The sequence below is a fragment of the Panthera pardus genome, unplaced genomic scaffold (genome assembly GCF_024362965.1).
Source record: "Panthera pardus isolate Hobbes unplaced genomic scaffold, ASM2436296v1 HiC_scaffold_10, whole genome shotgun sequence".
Classification (NCBI taxonomy): Eukaryota; Metazoa; Chordata; class Mammalia; order Carnivora; family Felidae; genus Panthera; species Panthera pardus.
The window spans coordinates 38,740,457-38,754,027 of NW_026526655.1; the positions used below are offsets into that span (position 1 = coordinate 38,740,457).

The window sequence follows — 13,571 nt, forward strand, 5'->3', positions numbered from 1 at the left end:
AATGGGAGAATCCAGAGCTTTTCACCACTGATAATGGGTGAGAAATTGGAAGAAAATGAGAAAAGATTCCAAGCAACCAAAATAGATGCCACAAAATGTAGGCACTAAAGCTCAAGTACATTATTCACTGACCCTCCTCCTTTCCACAAGCCATTCTAGACAAAGTTCTAATGAGAATATATATCTAGAGTATAGATTCCATGCAAGACATAAGCAGGAACTTAAGAATGAGATGTGATTATCAAAAAAAGAAAAGGTGATAGGAAAAATATGGGGTTCCAAGAAGAAGGTTACTTTTTAAGTACAACAACAACAAGAAAACTATAATGGTCTAAGGTCATTTGGTGTAGAGGCCAAAAACCTGCTATATACCTACATAGTACCTAACGACATCACTGAATTACAGCACAGTAAATAAATCATAGCCACTATGAAAATAATGAGGCAGTTAGGTTTGGTAAACTTTCTTTAAAAATACAGAAAAGTTGGAATACATTTAAGTTCCATTTTGGCATTCACATGAGTACCCTTATCTCAGACCCCAAATGCCCTAATTGTAATTCACCACTTATTCCCTTCTAATGGTTGATAGATAAAATACGACAGGAATGGACGTCTCAAAACATTATTGTATTTAGTCATTTCTGTGGAAGCTCCCACCCCATGAATGCTATACTGATTAGGCCACGTTTAGAGTATCTGTTTCAATAGGGGAGAGGTCCATGTTTTTTGGAGTCTGAAGATAATACAGCTCAGAACCTTCTTTAAGAATACACACACATACACACACACGAAAAGAATACACAGTTTAGATATTTTTTTAAATATTTATTTGGAATTAAAAATCACAACATATTACAAATTAAAATAAATTCACAAGTATCAGACATCAACAAATATAAACAAATACAATTATTAAAAAAATTAATTGCCTAATATACTTTTACAATACTTTCCCCTACATTTTGGCTGTATACTGTTTTCTTCTTCATGTAAAAATGATTCTGTCACATTTTGTTCTATAGCATTAATAGCTATTTCAGTATTTCCGTTAGCGTAGTTGATTGAAATTTCTTTTTATTATTGATACTTTAGAAGAGTTTCTTTCCAGTCTACAGTTCATTATTGGAAAAGTTATATACATTTTTAAGATTATCGTCAAATATGGAAAAATCTCTACCAAACTTCTTTCCCATATATTAAGGTGTGGGGGGATTTTCCACATTCCAGTTCTGGGTCCATGTATTCCAAATATTGTCGACCCCGTTACCTGTATATTTACATGCTGGATCCTGAAGGACATATTCATTTGCTGATAAGGTGTCTGGCCCTCCACCTTTGTGTCATAATAACCTGTGGTCAGATAACTGTAGGCCTTTGAGCTGCTGGAATAGATGTCACTGTTACTACAGGCTGTGATGCCCATGAACTACATACATTTATTCCACTTACAAAATCAATTTCCCCTTAGCCGGTCCCCAAATGTCCACGACCACCATAATGCTTCCAGACTGAAGGGAAGTTATGACAGAATGGAAGTTAGATGAAAGGATACAGCAGGCTCTTGAGATTAAAATATTTTACTGTTTAAACCTTTACAGAAATGTGAGACCATGGGAACATGTTGCTAGGATTCCGCCTGTGGTGTTAGAAGGGGCTTGATGCTTAAGTTTCTTGGAATCTGCCTTTGGGTTCAGCTTTGGACACTACACTTCAGAGGCAGTGTTCACAAACTTGAGCACATTCATAGAAAGGAGGTAACCTATGATGATGAAGAGTCAGGACACTCATATAATAAGCAGTTAGAGTCCATGCAAAGATCTTGGGAGACACAATTCAAGTAGTGTACAAGTCTGTCCTCAGTTCTTGGAGTCCTGTGAGGTAAAAGAAGTATTATGACTCAATATTAGGAATCACTTTTTAGGGTTAGGCCAGTTTCAACATACAATTGATCAGCTTGTGAAATACGAGTTTTCTTTATAGGAATGGTTTAAGGGGAGGGTTTAAGGAGAGGCTACGTGAGAACCTGTCACGGATTCTGTGAAGGGGAGACTCATATTAGGTAGTGGCGGTGATAGGGGATGGGGGGGGGGGGTTTCAGTATGAAATAACCTAACCCTTACACACTTTTACAAGTCTGAGATTCTAGGATGACTTTGCTATTAATTTTATTTGACACCTTAGCCTCAGGTTTAATGCTTGATAAATGGAAAATTTTAAAGATTAGATGGAGCTACTTTTAAGGTAAGAGGAAAAAAATTTTTTTCTTTAAACCTAAGGGCAGCAATAGAGATTCATTTTAGTGTTATTTATTTTTATGCTTTTTTTATTTAAGGCAAGATTCTAACATAGTTAATCAATACAGGAGGTTAAAGGTTGGAGGTATGGAGTTGCTGGGACTAAAGCAAGTTGTAGAAACAGAACATCATGTGGGATCTCTACGGATCCTGATTCTTCTAGTAGGAACAAAAAGAGGCTTTTTTTTTTTTTTTTTTTTTTTTCTTGCCATGTGCTGGGAGGGGGGTTCCTCAATTCTGTGGAATAGCCTAGCAATGGACAGATGTCTGGGAATAATGAGTCAGGGCTTTTCTATGACAGGTAACAGAACACAATTGAAACTGGTCTAAGGAAATAAAGAGGAAGGGGATTTATTGGCTTCAGGGGTAGTGTTCATTCAGACATATTTGCCTCCTAAGGCTCAAAAGGCATTATCCTCTCTCAGCATTCCTTCCCTTGAAGTTGGCTTCCTTCACCTGCATTAGTGGTACCTGTTATCACTGCCTTATTAGTTATCCTCGTTTAAAAGGCTTCTTGTTCTGAACTGATTCAGCGAAAGCCCCAGATGGAGTTCTCCGACCAAGATATCCATCTCAGAACCAATCTCTGTGGTCTGGACTATGATGACTGGCAGTTCTGGGGAGTGAGGATGGGAGGTGTAACCATCCAGAACCATTAAGACTCCTGGGCAAGAGGGAGGGGTAGTTCCCAAAGCGGGTAAAAAATTTTTTTCTTTTAACAGAGAAGGGTGGGGAAGATAGATAATACTGAGAGCACACACTCAAAAATTCCAAAATAATGGATATCCATTATTTAGGGGAGGGGACAATGTTTGGGGACTTCCTCTATAGGGCTATAGTTGTTAAACTGTAAAATCAAGTAAATCTTTCCCACATATGGATAGATATCATGCATAGGGGGCAAGATCCTTACATTTTGGCGTTTTTACTCTTTCCTCCAAGTGGGACTGAGAGTCAATGAAGATGCTACAGAAGAAGTAAATGGAAAGCTGAAGCTATTAATGCAGTAATTTTTTAATTTAGTGCCCTCTTTAGGCAAAGTACCCCGAAGCACTTTCAATAATCCATTTTTATTATGACCACACCCCGTGTAGGTGACATGAGTATTACCGTCTTGCCCTTGCAGTTGGGGAAACCGAGGCATGACACTCCTCCATTCAGCTTTTCGGTGGGATTTGGGCAGAGACCTGCTTGCATGACCTCAGAGGGTCTCCTTCCTCCACGGCGCCTCTCAGAACTCTCGTGTCCTTCGGCGTGGCAGGAGAGAAGCTCCGGATCCTCCGCAGCCTCGGGATTCGTCTTCCGCCCGGCTGTACCCGCCCCACTCTCCCGCACCTTCCTCAGGAGGTCCAGCTGGCCAAGGTCTGGCTGTCCCTCCCGTCCTTCCCCCTGCCCCCGACTCCCTTTCCCCGGTCCCCGACGTGCAGGAAGCCCCCAGCCAAGCGCCCCGCAGGAAGGTGCGGGCAGATGCTGCCCAGGCGTCTAACGGGAGGGGCGCCGGCGCCGCCGGAGGTGAGCGGGCCGGCCCTGCGCTCTCCAAGGGCCGGGGCGCAGGGGTTGGTTGGGGCGGGCGCCCGGGCTAGCCCGGCAGGAGGAAGGTGGCGGCGGGAGGGAGGCCGGGCCAGGCGGCGGGTAGCGGCGAGAGGGGAGATCCAGGCGGGCCGGCGCACTGCTCGCGGGCGACGCCAGGAGAGCAAGCGCCGGGGAGCCGGACGCTTGGGAGCCGCTCGGGCACGCGCCGCGCCCCGCCGGGGTCGCCGAACTCGGCCGGAAACCTCCTCGCGGCGCCCGGACCCCCGGCGCCCTCTCGAGCGCGGGCGGGAGACATGGCTTCGCGCGTCCCCGCCGCCGCGGGTGCTGACTCGACACAATCGGCGGGTCGCGCGGGGGGCGCGGCGTAACCCGGGGGTGGGCGGCGGCGCGGAGCCGCCAGAGGAGCTCCGAGTGTCGCTGGGAGCGAAGGAAGATGCCAGCACAAAGGCGAGCGGAGACCCAGCCCGCTGCGGAGGGCGGCGGGAAGAGTCGCTGAGGGGCGCACCGGACGCGCTCTGCTCTTGCGCCGCGTCTCTCCCGTCGCCGCCTCGGGTCGCGGGGTCGGGGACGGCAGCGCAGGGTCCCTGGGCCCCTTGGCAGCGGCCGCCGCAGTGGGGAGCTGCATGCGACGCGCGGCGGCGCCCCCGGCCGCCTGCTTTCCCCGCGGCGCGCACGGACCGGCCGGAGGGCGCCGGGGCCGCCGGTCTGGTCGACTGCGGGGGCGCCCTCCCGCCCCGCGGCCCCGTTCCCACCCGCAGCCCTCGGCGGCGCCGAGCCCCAGGTGAGTGTGCGGCCGGCGCCGGGCCCTGGCGCCGCAGGTACCGGCTAGCGGGAGGTGCCTTTGTTTTCCTTCCTCGCGCTCCGGCGCGGTCATTCATTTGACATTTTGGCTTCCGCTACCTTGAAATGCGGGCGAGAGACACCGGGACGTGTTTTCTGCTTTGGTTATCCGAGGGAGCTGAGACTTTCGGGTCCGTTTGGGCATCATTTGAGGGAGAGGGGGCTTCATTTCTTTTCGGTTAGGAATGTTTTGTGAACATCCTCTGCTGGAGCTTGGGGCCTGGAGAAAACTGGGGCTGCAGATTTAGACGTAGTCGTTTCCGAGGACGTGCAACTGCAGAGGTCTGGCTCTTCCATGCCTGTCTTTTCCTCCCTTTGCAGTGCTCAAGTGTTTTTCCTTTATGATTACCAACTTTAGGAACATCTTTACAGGCATGCTTATTTCTCTAAGAGTTGGAAGTCTTTGGAGACAGTATTGAGAGCTCACAGAGTTACAGGAGATCGATGTTAAAGTTCGAGAAGGCAAGCATCGGCGATCATCATAGATAGAGGTGGACGGTAGGCAAACTTCCTGGGAGGCTTTAGCCTTCCTGGTATGATTCTGCTCTCACTGCCCCAGAGTCAAGGAAACTCTGAATTCTCGCTGTACCTACACCTTTGCCAAAGGGTGAAACTTGTCTTTTCTTGCGCAGTTTTCTATACTTTGTCTTTTAGAAGAAAAAGATTTTTATGTAATTAGTAGAGTCTTCCATTAGACCTGGTGAAATTTCATGTATTCGTTTGTCTTACCAGTATGATTTTCATTTTACTGTTTCTCCTTTTCCCTCAAGGGCTCATTTCTTCGTTGCCTAGAGAGAGCTTTCCCCACCCCCCTCCTCCCAACAGATGGCTGTACCCTCTGAGAGATTATCTTTAACATGACACTCACATTACCTATACGGAGAAATCAGTTATATGGCTTATCTTTGGCATTATTAAAGCAAGAGGCCTAATCTGGATGGGGATATTATTAATGGTGTGAAAATCTGGAGCTTGCTAATCTGTTTGGTCATCAGAAGATTCCTGCAGGGATTGTTTATATAGTGTGGGAGACAGATGGCATCCTTAGCAGACAAGAGAAGCCCGGCATAAAGGGTCATTGTATTTTTCAGAAACTATCCACTTCACTGTTGGGAGGAGGGGTAGGGTGCTGTGGAGGGTGGGGAAAATGTAATTTTGATCTCCCAAAGGAGACATTATAACCTTACCATTTGATCTCCTAACCAGTTAATTTCTTCTTTCTTTGAGCATTTAAAAAGTCATCATTAAGTTGTTTGTTTTGATTATTTGTTTGGCACATTTTGGTCTCATTTGTGGTTATGTGAAGCAGTTTAAACAGTTATATTAGCGAAGATGTCTTTGCATTTAAGATTACCATACCACCTTTGGGGAGAAAACAGTCATAACTCTCTTAGCTCTTGTTCATTTCAACAAATGGCCCCTTGCTCGCATACAGTCTCCTCGCTGGAAGGATGGTAGTCCACTCTGCATGAATTCATCCACCATCTCTATGGCAGGTGGTTCCCAGTCTTACAGCCCTTGCCCCCAGAGCCTCAGCTATGGATAGTACTTACCTTCTGTAATTAGTTAGCCCAAGACATTTGCTTTACCATCACCTCTATCACAACTTTGAGCTGACTTTGGCAGCGAATCTTTATGAATGACCATGGAGTCTGTGAAGAATCAAAGTCATTCTGAATATTTGAGATAAGCCAGCTGGAGCTTTTCTGCTCCATCCAGTATTATAGCTCTTTATGTGCTGTAGATTATAAATCTGGTCTTCCCTCTCCGATTGTGAGGGAAAATATCCCAGCAAATTAATATTCATCAGTGACAGGACTAGATTTAATGAAGAACATGAGCAATGTTTGACCCCTCTGAACAGGAAATATGGAATAAAAGTAAGCATTGGCTCTGTTTTTCTTGGGCAATGTGATCTTGAGAGAAAATCATGGTTTCTTATTCTTTTCAAAGACTTTTTCACCCTTGATCTCAGCAAAAGGCAAAGAAACTTAGGTTGTTACCTGTAGTTGAGGACAGATGCTATAACCTTTTCTGTGGATGAATGTATTTTGCGGGAGAGGTGGCTTTTGGGCTCTGTCCAGTTTCAACGGGTGCCCTAGCGTCAGTGAAAGGATCTAACACTCGAAATACTTTTTATTTTTTATTTTATTTTATTTTTTTTTTTTTAAATGTTTTCAACGTTTTTTATTTTTATTTTTGGGACAGAGAGAGACAGAGCATGAACGGGGGAGGGGCAGAGAGAGAGGGAGACACAGAATCGGAAACAGGCTCCAGGCTCCGAGCCATCAGCCCAGAGCCTGACGCGGGGCTCGAACTCACGGACCGCGAGATCGTGACCTGGCTGAAGTCGGACGCTTAACCGACTGCGCCACCCGGCGCCCCTCGAAATACTTTTTAAATCACTGGCTGGTATCTGTGTACCCTCTTACCAAGTTGCTGTCTCATGAAGTGTTGCTTTAAGAGAAACCCGAGGCTCCAGGCCTGAGGCTTGCTATGAGCCTGGCCTGGATCCACGTTTTAGTGTGTTGCTTTTTTTCCTTGGGTAAAAATGGAACCAGTTTTGCATGGTGCGTTGAATAGGGAAAGGCAGCATGGAGTGAAAACCTTTCCATTTCCATTGTTGAAAGCCAGGCGTGACCTGAAAGAGAGAGGACTATATCTGAAGTTTGGTTGACCTAACAGAGACAGAGGTTGCTTCTTTATACACATGATGTCTTTTGTATGGGAATATGAATGGGGAATTAGAAGAGTGACCAGACCTCCTAGTTTGTCTGCAACAGTCCTAGCTTATTCCTGTTGACCTATCTTAGTTATCAAAAGCACCCCTTTTCACGTTTAAAAGTGCCCTGGTTGGGATGATAAATTTTTTGGTCATCCTAGATGTTAAGGAATCTTGACTTTTCTTTACCACCCTCTCCGGACCACAGATTTGTCTTTTATTCATTATATGCAAAGATAAGCAAGACAAACAAAACAAAACAAAACAAAAAACAAAAAATGCACACAGAAAAAAATATCAAGGAAGATAGAAGAATGAGGTAATTGATTATGTATTTATTTACACATACAGGAAAGAAATAGTTTTATCCTTAAGTTGCTAAGTGTCTGCTATGGCTCTAAGCCTATGTTATTATTGTCTTTCAAGAATGTGAGGAGCTAACACTTCCCCGTTTACCTAGGGCCAACAGGGCTTGCAGAGAAGAATGTGGTGAGCCTGCTCAGCCCATGAAAGTTCTCATAGGGGTTTGAGATTGTGCAGGTGACCTGGTAAGGGTTTGGGTTCCAAACCTAGATATTTGAAGCTTGTGGGATCTACTTCTGCAACTATTGCTATCTACCTCGCCGAAGAATTGCCTGTTTGAAATAGTTCACTTGCAGTTCTGGCCAGTATGTGTTAGAATTAATTATGGCTGTCACCTTTTCCATACGCACTCCAATAAAATCCTCAAAATTGAGGTCAGCATAGGAAGGGGTTTATTTATCTCCTTTATAACTTGGATGACTATGTAATTCTTTTGTCCAGACAAGGACGCTTTTGAGAGTAAAAAGTAGCAATAACTGGAAGAGGCACTGGGTCAACAAGCATAACCTGGGACTGTCCCAGGAAGATGATGATGTATGGTCATCTTAACTATGACCCAAGCCATTATCTTTTTATGAAGAATACCCATAAGATGGAAAAATGTCTTTAGCTTCTTCTAGATTTGTTCAACATAATTTTTTTTTAAACAGAGGGAACAGTTAAAACATTTTTTTAAAATGTTTATTTATATTAGAGAGAAACCGAGTGCAAGCGGCAGAGGGGCAGAGAGAGAGAGGGAGACAGAATCCGAAGCAGGCTCCAGGCTTTGAGCTGCCAGTACAGAGCCTGATGTGGGGCTTGAACCCACAAACCATGAGATCATGACCTGAGCCGAAGTCTGTCGCCTAACCGACTGAGCCACCCGACTGAGTTCACCCATGGGTGAACACCCCATGTTCAACATAAATTTTTATGCATGTGCATGCATATACATGTATGTGTGTATTGTTTACACAAACATTGATCATATGTCTATAGACGTGTGTACTGTAAGGTTGAAATAAACCATTCAAGAAGGCCTAGTTATTTGGAAAATTGTGGCCTTCATAATCTCTTCTATGGATTGACTTTTGAACTAAACTCTCTGCATCCAGCCTGTCTAAACTTTAAATCATCTCCTGACCTTGTGTAGTTTGAATACCAATCTGTTAGTATAATTCTTGTTTAAAAATCAGTGTTGGTTCTCACTTTCTGTTTAGTTCTCAAAGATCTGCAGATAGTTTGGTGGTTAGAAAGGAAAAGCAATGAAAACATTTTATTCATTGGTTCATTGACTCAACTACTATTTATTGGGCACGTTTCATAAGTCAGTGTCTCATCTAGTTGCTGAGGATATACCAATGAATAAAACAAGAGATCCCTGCCCTTGTGAAGTTCTCATTCTCTTGGGGCGGAAGGGTGGGATGGGAGACAGATAATTAAAAAAATGAATAAGTAGCTTAAATAGCATGCTAGAAGGAAGTACATGCTTTGGAAGAAAGGGAAAGTAGAACAGGATAAATGTGTTTGAGTAGCCTTCCTGGGGAAAGAGATCCTAACTTTAAGCCAAGACTTTGAAGGAGGCTAGAGAAGTTACTCATACAGAGTTTTCCAGGTGCAAGGAACAGCCAGTGTGAAAGCCTAAAGGATGTGTTCAAAGATTAGCAAGAAGATCAGCATGATGGGGTGGGGTGACTGGGTGGAGTTGGAAATGAGATCAGAAAGGTGTTATAGAAGTGGCAGAGCATGTAGGGCCTTGATATTACAATATGAAGAGTAATTACAATGTCAGCAGAAATCCCATTGTGTTCTTAAAACTCATAATATTAAAAAATTGTGTTTGTGCTATGAAGCCTGCACTGGTCAATATGACTTACATTTCACAAATAGTGCACTTCATCTTGGTTAATATACTCTTTGTGTCATTTGCTTACTGTTTATTTGTTAAACTAGCATATTTTTGGTTGTTGCTAGTCTTAAATTATACCCCCATTTTGCAAAAATACAACAGTGGCTCAAGAGTGGCTCTTTGAAGTGTGAAAATAGTAATTAAAATAGTAATGTAAATGCTGGGGTTCAGAATGTCATAAACATGCTTAGAGAACTCAATCCTGCTGCAAATATAAAATGTGAAATCTGTATGTATAAAAACAAGGGAATCCGTGATAATCTCCAAACAGTAACTGAAATTGAAAAGTGCTAACGGAAGTATGATGATGACTATCTTAAAGCTGTTTTTTTTTTCTTGACTTTGCCATCCATTCGCTCCTAATTCCCAGTCGTTCCCTGTTATGAAACTGTCCAATAGTGGCATGAAGCCATGGATGTTTTGGTGTCATTTTCAAACAAAGCACAGTGGCTTCTCTGTTATACCATTGAAGTTTTCCAGGACAAGCACACAACAATGCTTTCCATTACAAAATTAACATATCCTATTGCTACAGGTAGGGAAGGGACTAAAACCCTAGTAGCATCATTAAAGGACTCTTGTAGCAAAAATAAGAATGAGTCATATTATTGGATAGACACTTGCAAAATCGGCTAGATAGCTAAAGACAAACATCCTTAAAGAGAAACCAGAAGTTATTGACAGAATTCCTCTGTCAAATGACACGGTTGGCTGTTGCATAAGAGCAGTGGAGTAGCATGTGGAAGAGCGATTCCGATCAAGTACATACTAGCAGATATTTCACTTTATGGTTGGATGAAACCACTGAGGTCATGCACAGAATGAATCAGCTCTTGGCGCTTGTTCAGGGAGGAGTGCTTGGTGATGCTTTGTTCATTTATCACTGAAAACTCGTGCTACAAGAGAGGAGATTTTTCTTTTGGCTAACTGGTATTAATGAGACCGGAAAAGTTGCTAAGGGGGCAGGACTTACAGAGCACTAGTTTCATGTTCGAATGAGAAGGTGATGGCTTTGTAAAGAAAAGAAGCTGTACCGAGAAGCCAGTCTGTGTGCTGCTCCGTTCACAGAACAGATGTAGTGCCTTCTGATCTTGAGGAAATACTAAAAGAAAGAGAGAACTGGGTGTAGTCAAAGTGCAGCCCCTGAGTATAGGAGTGTGCTGTGCAAAGTGACAGGCAGGGAGCATAAGACTGCTTTTCCATGCTGACATATGCTGGCCATGTAGAGGGAAGGCACACGTAAAATATTTTATCTGTGGAGTAAGACGAATGTTTCTTCATGGCACCGATGAGAAACTATTTCTCTTCTATCAAGTGGCACACCTCAGCGATATACTCTGCCCACAGTGAGTGATGTCAAGGACAGGGAGGGAAGGAAGAATTGTCAACAAATAAAACAATCTGCAACAATCTTAGGACTAAGAAATTTTTTCATTAGAGAAAGTTGGAGATCTACATTGACTGTAAAGGGTTACGGAGGTAATATTTTCAGTAATGGACAGTCCTTTAAATAATAACCATATTTCCTCTTGATGACCCATTAAAAGAATAAGAACACAAAGAAGTAGAACTTAGACCTACTAATTTGATGGAGAGAAGGTACAAGTGTATACATGGTATTTGAGAGCATGTAGAGAACCATGCTGGGAGGAACCTAGGCTTTTAAGATTTTCATGGAGATACTGGGTGTTAGGGGGGGACAGGTAGAAAGAGATGGAGAAGTCTGACCATTGGACATCACTTTTTATATACGTTTGCCTTAGGCTTGGCTTCATTCGAGACAAATGGAGTTGATATTCAAAGGCTTTCAGGACATGATTTGTATTGCCCCTGACCTAACCTAGAAAAAATAAATGATCTCTAGTGGTCTTGGATTCTCTATGCATAGGCCTTCTTCCCTTCATCCCTCCTTCCCTCTCTTCTTCCCTCCCATCTTCTTTTCATTTGTTCTTTCCACCTTAAGTCATTTAATTGGCATCTTTAAGCTAGAAGAGACTTTGTGAGCCCATCTCTTGTATCTCCGTGTCTTAGGTGGATACCTGTGCTACCCAGGGCAAGAGGGATAAGGGCCTCTAGGGAAAGGAAATTCTGTTCCTTGCTCAGCTAACCCACTCTAATGTGTAATGTCCAGTTATAGCACGCATTTAAATTTGAACCCTCATTCTTCAATAAAGATCCATTTCCCTTTTTTTGAATATAAATAAAGATGGAATCTTTGTCTTTTGTCTGATAACCCTTCTATATTGGTCACCATTATTTACTTCTAGAACATAAGCGATTCATGCACTATTCATTGAACAAACATCGAGAGCTATATACGTGCCAGGCTCTATGCTAAGTGATAGGTATAAAAGAGGTTGATAATTAGACATGGCCCTGCCCAGATAAAACAGAGAATCTAGTAGGAAATAGACAACAAGGATATGATAAACAAATACATACATAATTGCAAAGCAAATGTGGCAAAAATGTTTACATTTGTTAAATGTGGGTGGTGGTATATGGGCTGCTATTAACTTCTGAACTAGATGAGCTTCTGAATATATATTTGCAATGTTTCCTAAGTAAAAAATGAAAAAATATGGTCGGAAGCATAAGTACTTTGTAGAGGGGACTTCAATAGACGGTGGAGTGTAACAGAGACTTCCTTTGGATGGAGTAGTCAGGGAAGACCTGAAGTGCACCTCATTGCCTGCCTATGTGAGAGGGATAAGGGTCACTTGGACAGGGTTCAGAGAAGAGTCACAAAGATAACTGATGACATGGTTGGAAATAAGACGTATCTATGAGAACAGTCTCGAAGAACTGGGGATGCTGAGCAGCGGGAGAAATTTACCTGATGCGGCGGGGTTGGCTGTCATTTTGTTAAATTTATAGGGTCTTTTACACAACCACATTCTCTTCAGTCACGTTCCATGCTCAACAGCAGGCAAGGCATGTTATCCCGGTTAGAATTATGTGCGAGAGGAAAATTGAACTTTTGTGCTTCAGCTGAGGAAAAATTGGAAAGGAACTGAGAGACAGACCAGTTCGGCCTTCCTGTGAAGAAATATCTCTTTAATGTTCTTCACAGGCGGTCATCAAGTTCTTAGGAGATCCTTTTCATGCTTCCTCTACTCAGAATGGGGTGGTGGTGAGTGGGGCACTCACTCTGGTTTACTTTTATTAGGCCAGTCTTCTTTCTGTCCCGTAGTAAATACCCCAGACTCTTCTCTCCCTCAGTACCTTCCTTCTACCACAAGAGGCACTTCCCTCCTGGAACACCCACCAATTGAATTTACTCTCCAGGCCCCGTACCTCCATTGCCTTTCTGTATACAATCTGAAAACAGTAGTTTTCCCATTTTTCCCTTCTTACCTTTCTGAAGAATATGGCATTTCTTGTAGCATATGTAGCTTCCTTTGTCAGTGACTGACAGAAAGGGCGGGTAGAATCAGTGTCATAATCTGAGGGGATAGAAGGAAGTGGGTTTGGTTTGACATCTTCCCCTCCAGATGCTGATATGCCACCCTCATATCACTGTTTTATAGTAGTTAATATCATAATCTTCTTTGCTTTAGATGGTGTACTAGTTATTTTGTTTCCTACCAGCCTTTCGCCAACTAGGTTTTAAGCACCCTCAATATGTGGAAACTTGGCCAACACCTGTGTATAATGCCCAGTATTGATCATGGAGTGAATATACAATTATCAATGCCTAATGGTTGAAAGGCATTGTTTCTTTCTCATGGACCATTATGAAAGGTTATTATTTATATAAATCAGATATTAAGTTGGCACAGATACTAAATAATTAACATTTTGTAGTTTTTAAAATGGCAGAAAGTCAAGTCTTGGGGGTCTGATTCATTGAGATAATTCTAATCTCAGAACTCCTTCTTCCTTTGTAAGTCTTCTAACTCCTTGCTAGTCAAAGTGTAGTCCATAG

At 43.2% G+C, this 13,571-nt stretch overlaps 1 protein-coding gene across 4 annotated transcripts in view; it reads left to right on the forward strand.

The window, feature by feature from the left end:
* The first annotated feature begins 3,562 nt into the window (after nt 1-3,562).
* HECW2 (HECT, C2 and WW domain containing E3 ubiquitin protein ligase 2) overlaps nt 3,563-13,571 on the forward strand; it is a 369,811-nt gene continuing 359,802 nt past the window's right edge. The window contains exon 1 of one of the 4 annotated variants that reach the window (XM_019428321.2): nt 3,563-3,659. The gene's annotated coding sequence lies outside the window, so the exon portion shown is untranslated. Of the gene's footprint in view, nt 3,660-3,680; nt 3,810-4,497; nt 4,612-13,571 lie in introns of those variants that run through there. The other 3 variants (XM_053906716.1, XM_019428319.2, XM_019428318.2) reach the window with 3 other exon arrangements.